Source organism: Pseudorca crassidens, chromosome 19 (genome assembly GCF_039906515.1).
Source record: "Pseudorca crassidens isolate mPseCra1 chromosome 19, mPseCra1.hap1, whole genome shotgun sequence".
Taxonomy (NCBI): domain Eukaryota; kingdom Metazoa; phylum Chordata; class Mammalia; order Artiodactyla; family Delphinidae; genus Pseudorca; species Pseudorca crassidens.
In genome coordinates, this window is record NC_090314.1 from 18,338,863 (window position 1) to 18,352,067 (window position 13,205).

Consider the following 13,205-nt stretch of genomic DNA (forward strand, 5'->3'; position numbering starts at 1 on the left):
GCGCCTCCCCGCCCCCAGGTGCTGCCCGGATCCGGCCGTTTGGGGGGGGAGGAGCAGCTGTGGGTCCGGACCCCGAGGTGGGGGTTGGGAGGGGTGAGGAGAGCCCCATCTGGGATTGGAAGTCGCTGAGGAGCCGGGACGGAGCCGGTGGGGCACGGCCGACGGTGGCGGGGAGGAAGGGGAGGAGCTCCGGGCCCTGCGCCGCTCGCCTCCCCGCGCGCCTGCCGCCCTCGGGCTCCTGCCTGGCTGGGCTGTCCTCGCGGTGGGTGCGCGGAGCCCTCGGCGGCCGGAGCTGCCCTGGTCCAGACCCGCGGGACCCGGCGCCCGGGCGCTCCCGGCTGTGGAAGAAATCATGGAGGGTGTCTCTCGAGTCCGCCTCTTCTCTCTGCCTCTCTGTTTACAATATGGCGACCTGCCTTTAAATTATATTTTTATTCTCAGCGCCATTTTGGCTGCATATATGATTTGCAAACGTCTCCCGGGGAACGGTGGGGGTTGCCTCGGGGTCCTTTCTGCGGAAGCTCCTCGGGGGCCGGGGCTGGGATCTTGCCGCTTTAGTCCCCTTTCTCTGCCGCCGCTTGCCCCCTGTTGCCTGTCGGAGCTGCCTCCCTCTTCCCTCCCCGCCCCGCGCTGCCGCCTCTTGGGAAATCGGGCCGGGTTAGACAATTAAAATTGCCATTGGGCGCCGATTTCACTTCTCCGCTCGGGATCGGCGAACCCTTCGCTGCAGAATCCTTTGCTGTCGGGGTTAGGATTGTGTGTGGTGGCCCCGCGAGGGCATTTTTAAGGACCGGAGCAAAAAAGCTGTGCGTTTTCCCCCCACCCCCCCACCACCCCCGCGACGCTTACTGAACGCGAGGGGAGGGGAGAGACCGAAGAGGGAGGGAGGGACCAGGGTTGGTCGCCCGCTGCTTGATCCTCCTCTGCAGCTCAGCCCAGAACAATCCGGCCAAGAAGAGTTTAAACTCCAGGTTCTGCCTGGAGAAATCACCTCTGCCCTCCACAAAAATCCCACATCTGCGCCGGGACCCCGATTGTATCTTGTTCTGATGGGTCTTGTTCTGTTCAGCAACAGTTGACTGAGGCAGGCGTTTATGAGAGATGGCTGGAGAGAGCGGGAAGGAGAGGGGCTGTTCTGTTTGTTCCCACCCGTTTTTGATGTTGCCTTTTTTAGCCCTCTGTTTAAAAAAAAAAAAAAAAAGTGAGGTTTTCCTTAAGCTCTCTACACAGTTCCATTCACATTCTGTTTCTCGGTTGGTGGAGTAGTACCCACTGTATATTTGTACTAATTGCAGGTTTTGGAACACTTATTAGACAGATGACTGATACTGGGCAAATTAAGTCTGTAGTCAGAAGTTTTGTAGGAAGCTCCCATTACCATTCCCAAGATTCCTTTGCCCAGGAGAGCACCCTATCTTGGCTTGTAATGTTGCAGGGACAAAAATGATTATCCTGGAGGAAGCTTTGCCAATGGCTTTAAAATTTTTATTGTGAAGTGACTAATACCAGCAGTAAGGTTCTGTGGTTTTTAACCTTTGCTTCCTGTTGGTATAAGGTGTAATCCACCTGGGGAAAAAAATCTCCTGTCAAGTTTCCTGTGCTGTTCTTGAGCACAGAAGAGATTTGTACCTGGATGTGTTGTGTTGCTCTGGTTGAGAATTAAACTTGAGCTGATTTTTTTTTATTGCGCTTGTTTGATACATACTAAGACTGAATTGTAGACTTCTTGATTTAAAATGTGGGTTAATGTTTTACCTGTAGAATGAAGTTACCGTTAACCAAGAATGGTGATTCCCATACTGAGTGAGAATTTTGTAAGCTCTTTATTATTGTTTGTATAATAAAGCTGAAATTGTTTATTAGAAACTTCAGGCATAGAAAAAGTGTGCTGTTTTGCCTGAGATTGGGCTTTCGAACTATAAAACCTAACCCCTGAATCTTTGAATTTGATGAGTTCAAGTCTTGTCAAATTGTAACAATTAACAGTTCTACTTTAGCTGGTAGGAGAGAGGGAGGGGTTTCTAGCTGTTAGTGAGATTCAGACTGTGCGTTTCATTGACTACTTTTTTTTTAAGACCATGAATGGGAACTGGTAATCAGAGCTTTGCGAATCCTAGTAAATGAGGCAGAGCTTGTTTCACATCTCCAGTTCCCTCTTTGAAGATGCCAGGACTGAATGTACCATTGACTTATCTGAGTAGTTATATAAATCACAAAACGTTGCAGATATTGGTACAAAGGCAGGAACCCTTCTTTCAAGTGAGGGTTACCCCACTTTCCTGCCTCCTACCCCACACTCTTCTAGCCCAAGTGAAGTATTTCATTAACCATCTCAACCCAAGTAGTTAGGTCAAGCACTTAATGGTGTCAGAAAATTTTGATTCCTGGGTGTGCTCATGGTAATTTGTCCCGTTATTGTTTATTTGTGTCATGTGGGAGTGAGGTTAGGAGGTGTGACTATATTTTCTCTTCCTTCCCTTTTTAACTAAGACTGGATTATTTAGGTAAGCATAGTAATGATAATTTTCCTTATGTACAGAATGTTCAAAAGTGAAGGTGGCGTTTTACAAACCCTGTAGGTCATAATTGCAGTGCTGCTGTGGATCTCCATTCAAAATTCTGTGAGACAAGTCCTCTTTCAGTCTCTGGTGGCCTTGCCAGCTTGCCTCCCAGTGAACAGCATCTAGTAAAATGCTCCCGAAGTGATTCTAGGCAAGCTTTACCTCCTGGGCTTAGTGACATGGCCATAACCACGGGGGATTTTTCCTAAGATAATCTACTGGAGGAAATGACTGGTCACATAAGCTGTATTAATTGTCTTATCTCAGGGGCCAGGGCTCTGTATGAGGAACAGTCCTTTCTTCCCAGTTAGACTGGGAGCCCTATTTCTGGGTTTTCTCTGATGATCTGGGTGAGGGAATGAATTGTCCTGTGCTCAGTACCATGAACTCATTGAAGAATTAAACTTGAGGAGCTGATGTCTTCATATTTGTTTAAGTGATAGTATAATCATTTTATCCAAGTTTAACTGGTTTATCAATTATTCAGAGTGGGGTTAGGGGTTACTAAACCTGCTCCTAGAGAATTAGGAAGAGATGTTTTTAAGTGTTCCCTGGGGAACCTTACCTTTATCATAATTGTCGTGCAATAAGTTGAGCTTTCCGAAAATACTGATCTCCATGGACTGGTCTCTAAAAATTGGCCTTAAAAAAAAAAAAAATTAGACTAACTGGTGGAGCTCTGGTTGCCGCCGACCCGTCTTTCTGTTTGAGATGGATAGGATTGTTCTCACTGAGAAAGTGAATACCATAGGCATCGGTAATGGGGCTGACTGGAACCTGGATGGTTTCCTCTGATTGCATTTTGCTCCAAACAGTCTGAGGGACCAGAACGGTCTGGTTGAGAAGTGCCTCTACCTCAGCAGACCTCAGCATGGTCGCTTCCCGTCAGACAGATTTCTGTAGCATTTGCCTCCGCATGTTATATTTGGAATTGTTGGCCGGCTTTCCTCTCTCTGGTGTTGGCAGCATGATCCAAAATGAGGTTTTCGAAGAATGAGAGTAAAAAGGTCTCTGTGCACAGGCAAAACTAAGCTCAGCTTGGAGTTTTGCATATTTAATTTTCAGTGAGTCATAACAAGAAAGGTTTCACACACACAGTAGAAAACTGCCTTGCAGAAAATCTATACTGTTTGAACTTTTAAGGAGGTGATTTTTCTGATTTTGTTGTGTTTATTAGCTCGTCATTAGAATAGTATCAGGCAAGTGGTGAATTAAAATACATTTGTTTTAACATTATCTTATACATCTTTTGTTTCTGACATTCCAAGTGCTTGGAAGCCTGGCACTGAAGAACTGGAGGTGACAGCATCTGGACTCCCTCCCTTCACTCTGCCCCCTCAATAGTAAAATAACTCAACAATAAACAAACCTAATTTGGTTTTGTGTGTATTTTATTTATTTTTGCATTTGCTGTGTTGTGTTGGAATCTGGGTGTGTAGTATTGTTTTTAAATGGTCCACTCAAACAGGAGGGGTCTAGTAACATTTAACTTTAACTCAATTTCACATGCATGCTTCGTCAAATTAATGTGGGGCTCCGGGACCAATTTTTATGAAATGAGTACTTTAGTTCAAAGATAAGGGATAATCGCTGTTTAAAAATATAAGACTAATACTTGGTATGAGTTGTTTACTCAAAAAATGTTTGTGACCCAGATGGCTTTGGTTGAGAAAGGAAGCGTCAGAAATATTAAAACCAGAAAGAGAGGTAATACTTCTCAGAGGTAACAGTTTTTGTGTAATTTAAGGCAAATACTTAGTGGTACTGTTGTAGGAAATTTTTCATTTCGGGCTTGTCCCAAAATTAATTACCATACTCAGTGAAAGGTAGAATGCAGTTATAATCTCATCCATCTCCTGCTGTTCCTTAAGGCTCTCAAAGTACTTTACAGATGGGCTCCACTAGTACATTAGTGCTGTTTGGGGCCTTTGTAAATGAGTTGTGTGGTTTTTTACATGTTTAAATGTGCAAAAGCCATATTTAGGTACAGCCTTCATTTTAATCTGGAGATGAGATTCATGTTGGTCTTTTTAAAATTCTTAATCAAGTATGTTTCCAAGAGATTGTTTTTTTTGTTTTTTTTGTGTTTTTTTTTGCGGTACGCGGGCCTCTCACTGTTGTGGCCTCTCCGGTTGCGGAGCACAGGCTCCGGACGCACAGGCTCAGCGGCCATGGTTCACGGGCCCAGCCCCTCCGGGGCATGTGGGATCCTCCCGGACCGGGGCACTAACTCGTGTCCCCTGCATTGGCAGGCGGACTCTCAACCACTGCGCCACCAGGGAAGCCCCAAGAGAATTTTTTTAAAGCCAAATCATAAAGACAAATAAATTACCTGATTTGAACTGAAAAGGAATTCAAATTGTCACTACTGTGTGTTGAATGAAACACTGTTTTTTATTAAGCTCTGAGTGAAAGTGCAAGTGTTACTCAAAAGGGCTCAGTGAGTTTTCCAGTTTCATCCTTCTAGCATTTGTTGGTGCTTCATTCCTTTTTATGGCTGAATACTATTCTGTGTATGGCTATACCATATTTTTGTAGTCCATTCATCAGTCGATGGATATTTGGGTTGTTTCTTCTTTTTGCTATTGTGAATAATCATGCTGTGAATACTTGTGTGCAAGTTTTTTTGTGGATATCTGTTTTCATTTCTCTTAGGTATATACCCAGGAGTGAAATCACTGGGTCATATGGTAACTCTTACATTTAACCGATGAAGAACTGCCAGACTATTTTCCAAAGTGGCTGCATCATTTTACATTCCCACCAGCAGTGTATGAGCATTCCAGTTTCTCCACATCCTTTCCAATACTTGCTATTACCTGTCTTCTTGATTAAAGCCATCCTATGGCTATGAAGTGCTATCTCATTGTGGTTTTGATTTGCATTTGCCTGGTGGCTAACGATGCTGAACATCTTTTCATGTGCTTCTTGGCCATTTGTATATTTTCTTGGAGAAATGTCTATTCAGATCTTTGTCCAATTTTTATCAGCTTATTTGGTTTTTTATTATTGAGTTGTAAAAGTTCTCTATATATTCTAGATACAAGTCCCTTGTCAGATATATGATTTGCAAGTCTTTTCTCCCATTCTGTGGGTTGTCTTTTCACTTCCCCTATCTTTTTATTTTTAAATTTTTAGTCTTACCTAGAAAAAGATGGTTGATTTAAGTACACTTAAATGTCTATGCCTATATTGTCTATGTAATGACAGTAAGTAAAGGATTTTTTCTGTGAACTCAGTCAAGATGATGTGTCTCAGTGGAGGGAACCTTATGATGATTTGGTATGTTGCTATTTCAGCTTTTCTGGGTGACCCCTCTTAGCAAAGAAGTCTAAGGCTGGAAGTTACCCTAGAGGAAGTATAAAAAATCCACCACCTGCCCTAAGGCAGGATGCTCACCTGGCTCCCACCAGCCACAATAGAAAATTTCTGTGTATAGGCACTTCTCATACTTGGAGGCCCCTGGTTCCTGGTTTAAGGAGGAAGATTTTAATCACCTCAGTTTGATTGGTAACTGCTTGGGGTGGAAATAACTACAGATCAGTTAATGAGCTTTTGATCTCGGTGAACAAGAACAAAAAGTTGTTCGAACAGTGCATTGAACTCACCTATTTATACGTGTCTTTATGTAAGTCCAGATAACAGTAAATAGGGAGGCGACATGCAGAGAATATTTGCTTGAAGGTTTTATATAGCTTATAAAAAGAAACCGTCTGCTTTGATGCTCCCTAGAAATGCAGGTGTCCTGCTTCTTAACAGAAATGGGTATATTTTTTCTTCTACAAGTGATATGGCGATAGAAAATAGATGAAGCTGAATGTTGTTTGCTTTGAGTTATGAGTAGAATACTGAAATCCATCTCTGAACTTTCTTGTCCCACCCCCAGCGCATACACAACAGTTCCTTGGGTGTGTAGTTAAGCAGACCAATCTGGTGGAAAATTCTTGTTGAGGTTATGTTGGCATTTACTATGATAATGCAGCACAGGCACCTGGAAATGCATTCTTGTTTTCTGGGGTTTTTTTGTTTGTTTTTGTTTTTTATCTTTGGCTGTACTGGGTGTTCATTGCAACACGCAGGCTCTTCGTTGTGGGCTCAGTAGTTGCAGCCTGAGGGCTTAGTTGCCACGTGGCATGTGGGATCCCAGTTCCCCGACCAGGGATTGAACCCATGTCCCCTGCATTGGAAGACGGATTCTTAACCACTGGACCACCAAGGAAGTCCCTGCATTTTTGTTTTAAGGTGCCAGAGTTTTAAGTCACCAGAGCAGGAAAAAAAAAAAAAGTTTGTTTTCCCACCTCCACTGTGCTCTTCCTTTGACTTAAAGTCCCCAGGGAGTACAACATGGCCAGCTGCATTGCCATTCAATGAGTGACACTTATAAGAGCACCTCTGCATAATGCTAGCCTCCCAAGAGACAGGACAGGAGTACAGCTGTCCCCCTGCCAGTTTCCTGAAAGAGGAGGACATTGTATTCAGTGCAAGTCCTAGACCAAATTTCAGAAAGGCACTTTGGTGTTGCAGATTTGTCACCATGCCCAGGACGCATGCACAGGTCGCTCGCTGACTGCTTTTCCCATGACTCAACAACAGTTAAGAATAAGAAGGTGACTCTTTTTTCTGCCTGCCACTTACAGATATCAAAATCCTCATCCTTTAAGCCTTTAATTATTTCTAAATCTAGTCTCAGCAAATAAGAATAAAGACGAAGTTTTGTGTGAGAGGCAAAAGACACTGAGGGGTATAATGGGCACTGACAAAAGAAGAAACTATTGATTGGACCCATCAGTAAAAAGGAACTTGGCTGTTACATACAGCTGTTGCTGAATTCACAATAAGCAAATTCCAAGTACACCTTGCAGATTGATGAAATTTTCTAAATAAAGAAAAACTTGACTCACTCATTCAAAGAACTACTCCTTTCCCTTTTGCAATCCTGTACTAAATGTTCATTAAACTACTTGAAAGCCAGAGACTGACCCATTTCCTCTGCTCTTTGCTGCGTAATACTTAGTGGTATTACAAATGAGAGACGTGCAAAGATAAACACTGGTTGGGGAACAGAAATGATGTCTGGGTTCTTCGAAGTGGATGGTACCTTTGTTAACACAAACACATGGTGACTGTTCCTTTCTCCCTAATTACGTTTGCTTTTCTGTATGTTAGTAGCTTTGGTGTTTAATCTTTGCCCTTCCCCTGTTTTCTGACAAATTGTACAGGGTATCTCCCAGGAAATGTTTCCCGGTCTTGAAAGGACAAAAGACTTAGTAACAGCAGGGTGGGGGAGGCAGGTGGCGGGGACTCAGTGCCTGAACCTAGCGTTAGTCTTTCCCACTGATTTGGGCTCTGCGTGAGGCTCTTTTTGAAATAAGCTCAAGTGAGCAGGAGAGGACTCTCTGTGGGGTTTGAGCTTAACTGTAGCCCAAAGACATCACTTTACCTCCAGGCCAGGCAGGGGTGGGGGTACCTCTCAGAATTACTAGCAACGTTGAATTCTAGGGTGGAAACCTGTTTGTAGCAGCACGAGCACATTTATAGTCTTTTATCCAGCTGTGATCCTCAGAGGGTTGTTGGATATTTTTTCCTCCTGTCTGCATTTGTACAAAGAACAGAGCAGAGAAGCTAATGAAGTGCACAGAACTTTGAGTGAGTTTAGAAAAGTCTGCATTACAAAACTGGGCAATGTGGAGCTACTCCTGTTCTTTCCACCAGCCATGGGCTCCTGTGATGAGCTGTGAGCTTTTTAATTCCCATGTTCACTGAACCCTCAGGTAGAGTTCTACTGATTCTTTTTTTTTTTTTTTGGCTGCGTTGCATCTTCCTTGCTGTGCACGGGCTTTCTCTAGTTGTGGCGAGCAGGGGCTACTCTTCGTTGTGGTGCACAGGCTTCTCATTGCGGTGGCTTCTCTTGCTGCAGAGCATGGGATCTAGGTGCACGGGCTTCAGTAGTTGCAACACGTGGGCTCAGTAGTTGTGGCTCATGGGCACACGGGCTTAGTTGCTCTGCGGCATGTGGGATCTTCCCGGATCAGGGCTCGAACCCGTGTCCCCTGCATTGGCAGGCGGATTCTTAACAACTGTGCCACCAGAGAAGCCCCTCTACTGCTTCTTGGTTTTAACAAAGCTCTGGAAACATTAGAGGGAAACTCTATGGTGAACTTTTTCCATTAACAATCATCAATTATTGGTCAAAATACATTGTGAAGATTATACTACATAAATCTCATTAAATGTGTCTAAACCTGTAACTTTTCATAGTTCTATACATGGGTTGGCTATATTTAACTTTCCTTGATCTTGCCATTTTTTTGAAAGAGCGTCTTAAATGTAGGGAGAACTATGTCACTAATTTTGACCTTTATTGAGAAACACTGTTTTGCTTTATTATCTTTGTTTTGCTTTATCCCTCCTTGGTAGTCCTCTTGGTTTTGCCTGGCATAGATGACACTTAGCCATTCTAACTCAAAGCAATTCTGACACCTGATTCCATGATATCAGACATCTTTGACTTCAGGCTGCAGTTTGTGGTGTTGTAGGAAGCTGTATAGTAAGAAAAGTGCCTGCAGGTTATTTAAGTTACGGGAAAGAGCTCATGTGCAAGGCTTGTATGCTTGCTGTATACAAGCTTTCCACAAATCTTACCATTTGTGTGCACACATTCAGGCCCTTAGGGTGACTGTTCTTTGGTTAGGGACCATCTGAGAGAAAAGTGGGCCGAAGGGAAAAATCATGGCACTCTGTCTCTGACAAGTATGTTCAACTCCTAAATAGGTCACCAGGGGTATAACTGGAAGGCTTCAGAAGCCCAAATCCGCACTTAGCTGTGGCATCAAACCACGACAGCACAGTTTGACAGCGTGCCCAGGAGATTACTTCAGTCATGCAGGGTGGGGAGCTTTGAGGTTTCTGAGTAAAATTGGGGGAGGGGCAAGGGTAAGGGTAAAAGAAGAGGGGAATAAGCCCTGTGCTGTTTTGGCCCCAATAGTAGCATTATTCTTTAATTTTTTTAAATTTTTGTTTGCATTGGGTCTTCATTGCTGCACATAGGCTTTCTCTTGTTGCAGCGAGCGGGGGCTGCTCTTACTTGCGATGTGCGGGCTTCTCATTGCAGTGGCTTCTCTTGTTGTGGAGCACGGGCTCTAGGCACGCAGGCTTCAGTAGTTGTGGCACACGGGCTTAGTTGTTCCGCGGCATGTGGGATCTTCCTGGGCCAGGGCTCGAACCCGTGTCCCTTGCACTGGCAGGCGGATTCTTTTTTTTTTTTCTTTTTTAAAAATTTTATTTATTTATTTTTGGCTGCATTGGGTCTTCGTTGCTGTGCACAGGCTTTCTCTAGTTGCAGCGAGGGGGGCTACTCTTGGCTGCAGTGCACGGGCTTCTCATTGCGGTGGCTTCTCTTGTTGCGGAGCATGGGCTCCAGGCGTGCAGGCTTCAGTAGTTGTGGCACGCGGGCTCAGTAGTTGTGGCTCGCGGGCTCCAGAGCGCAGGCTCAGTAGCTGTGGCGCACGGGCTTAGTTGCTCCGCGACATGTAGGATCCTCCCGGACCAGGGCTCGAACCCGTGTCCCCTGCATTGGCAGGCAGATTCTCAACCACTGCGTGGCAGGAGGATTCTTAACCACTCCGCCACCAGGAAAGTCCCAGTAACATTATTCGTCCTCCTTCATTTTTTTTTTTAGAAGACCCTGTCAGAGGAGAGTAAATGAAGCAGAAATCCTCCTTAGGGAAAAGCAGCTGAGCCTTGGGTAGAAACCCGCTCTATATTTAGTTGGATTTCAAATATTCTCCCTAGGATGTTATTATTTTTAGTTTTCCCAGCCTTTATAGAATTTTAGGTCCAATATCTGTAAGGTGTGAACTGGTCCAGATTCCCTGAGCTGTGTCTACAAGAAGAGTGTAGCCTCTTTCCTTATTCTTGATAGTCCCACTAAAATTTGACCACGGAACAGTACCCAGTTTTCCATACCTTTGAGACTCTTATGGAATACACAATTAAAATTGTTGGTTCTTTCCAATGGAATATTAGAAAGTGGAGTATTAGAAAGTGACTGTTGGGGATGTATGTATACGTATAGCTGATTCACTTTGTTATACAGCAGAAACTACCACAACATTGTAGAGCAATTATACTCCAATAAAGATGATAAAAAAATTTTAAAATAAATAACTAAAATCCTTTGTTGCCAAAAAAAAAAAGAAAGTGACTGTTGAGGCCAGAATATTGACTCTTTTCTAAAATAGGTGGTCTCCAGCATCCATCATAAGGTGAATGAATGAAGCCCATTTTTTAACTGTTTGCAGCCAGCTCATTTTCCATTGTAGAGAAGCCAGGATTGCAAGAATAGGCCAACCAGTGGTAGATCAGGTCCTGTGGCACCGGGCTTGGCTTGTAGAGAAGTTAGCAGAGGCAAACACCTGTTATAACTGTTGGTTCTACCCTCCCTCCTTCTTTCCCTGCACTTCTTATAACCCTCTTCTCCAGGTGTCCTTCACTGGGAGGATGCCCCAAGCCAGCTCTACATAGAAGGCAATAAAATTTGGGGGCACAGTCAGCTAGTTTGAAAGGATTATATGCCTGTGGAAGTGACGCAACTAGCTAAGTTTCTCAATAGGGCATTTGTAATGGCCTGGCATTTCATTGGCCTCCTTGTTAACACAGCTACTAAGGCTCTGCATGAAAGAACCAGCAGCCCTTGTACTTTTTATGTACTTTGTGGCATTAGCTGTATTTGAGTCAGTAGCTGGGGTAAAGGAGAGTAAGAAATTAAGGTTCAGGGACCCCCATGAACTTTCTCTCTGCTTTCATCTCTCCAGTATCCTTCGATATGACCCTCTTCTCTGCCTTTGAAAGGTAGGCCATCCATGAAGGGAAAAGCTGATGCCCACACAAGTGTCCAGAGAAAGCTTACTATTTCTGCTGACATTTAAATTTCATTAAATTTTGTTCCCTCAAAACACAGACCATTAAATTTGGGAATTATTAATATAACTTTTAATTTAAGTTTTAAAAGATATTGTTAAATTAAACTTTACCCATCACCTCTTAGCTTTTCCAGGACAGAAGCTGATTTCAATTTATAAAAGGCTTGTTTTCTGTACTGATAGGTGCCTTTATAGATCAAGATGGCTGCTAGGAGGCTGGGACATGGTTGTGGTCCTGTCAGCGATCACCCTCACTCCCCTTTTAACTGGTACCAACACGTTTCCTGAGCGGACGGAGAGCAGCAGGGCCAGTCTGAGAGAGAGGAGGCCTGTTCCGCGCATGTATTGTCTTCTGCAGTTGGTCTTACACGATGCCGTGAAATATAGATGCAGGATTTTTATCTGGTAGTGGACCTCACATGGATGGATGAGACCCATGAACTGTGAAATTAAAAATCAAAACTGCTCAGTGCCATTGTTTGCTTGCTGAATACCCCACCACCACCAAAAGGGGCCGGGGAGAGACATACAGATGATGCGGGGCGGCGGGCAGTGGAATCTTTCTTAGTCTGATATTTTATTTCAACTGAAATGACTGTTTATGTAGCTAGAGAGCTTCTGATTCTTGGAGAATGGTGGATTCTGACAGGAGGGACCCTAACCAGGGTCATTTGACTGACCTCTTTTAGAAGAGAACCTGAGTGGAAGGCTGTTGTTGGTATATTGTGTGCAGACATGCTGTTTGCACAGTGTTCCTGTTAAGTGTTTGTGTTAAATAGAATATTTTTGTCAGTCCAGGAAGAGAAGATGGAGTGTGTTCTTTCCTAAGTATTTTTCATCCACTTGCTCCCTCTTGTCCTAAGACGTACACCAAAGCTTATGATTTGGTTAAGTGATATTTTCATGTCTCTCTGGCTGCCTTTGGCTCAAGTTTTAAAATGTCAGTGTTGCTTGGCTGGATGGACAGTTGCAAGCCATACATCAGTAACAACATATTAAAAAAAAAAAGTCCAGAGCCCAACACCATTTTTATCTGCATGTTATAATGTAAAAAATAGGTCTCTGAAATAAAAGGCAGTCTTTTCTGCTTCTCTGTCTCCCTTCACCTCTCCCCTCCTCCCTTTGTTCTCTTGTTCCCCTCCCCCTTCTCTCTTCCAGTTCCATATTGAAAAACTGCTTGTGCTGGGTGGATAATTAACGCAGAGCTATGGAGCAACAGGTCCCACTGGTGGCGACTAAATCTGAAGTAAATGTTAATGTCGTGCAGGTTCACATATATTAATAGGCGAGGGAGATGAGTGAGGTTAGACTCCGATCAACCACACTGGTATATGACTTGAAATAGATCCTCCTAATTAGAGAGCCAAGAACCATGACAACTACCAATATCTTCCACCTGCAGTGGTGAGCTGCAGCCTCATTAGTGAATGAAAGAGGCATTCTAAATTAAAACTGGGCTCTGTCCTTGGGCTGTAAGTTGGGATCATCTGGCTCTGGGCTTTGAATCTTTGACACGGAGAGGTCTGTCAGTGCAGGCATTACAGTTAGCTGAGGGGTGTATGTTTGTGGTTTTCTTTTCAATGACTCCAGAAATAGACCAATCTAGACACCCTGTTCAGCAACAGAGATGCATCATTTGCATTTGTTTATGGAAGTTCAGATGCCAGAGTCCCGCTGCAGAGGTTGGCTTTAGGAGTTTTAGTTTTAAAAAATTAATGTTTGT

At 43.9% G+C, this 13,205-nt stretch overlaps 1 protein-coding gene across 3 annotated transcripts in view; it reads left to right on the top strand.

Moving 5' to 3' along the window:
* The window catches only part of PHF12 (PHD finger protein 12), a 40,015-nt gene that overhangs the window by 1,599 nt on the left and 25,211 nt on the right, over positions 1–13,205 (top strand). The window contains exon 1 of one of the 3 annotated variants that reach the window (XM_067716611.1): positions 265–370. The exons of the other annotated variants lie outside the window; for them this stretch is intronic. The gene's annotated coding sequence lies outside the window, so the exon portion shown is untranslated. Of the gene's footprint in view, positions 1–264; positions 371–13,205 lie in introns of those variants that run through there. 3 annotated transcript variants of the gene reach the window in all.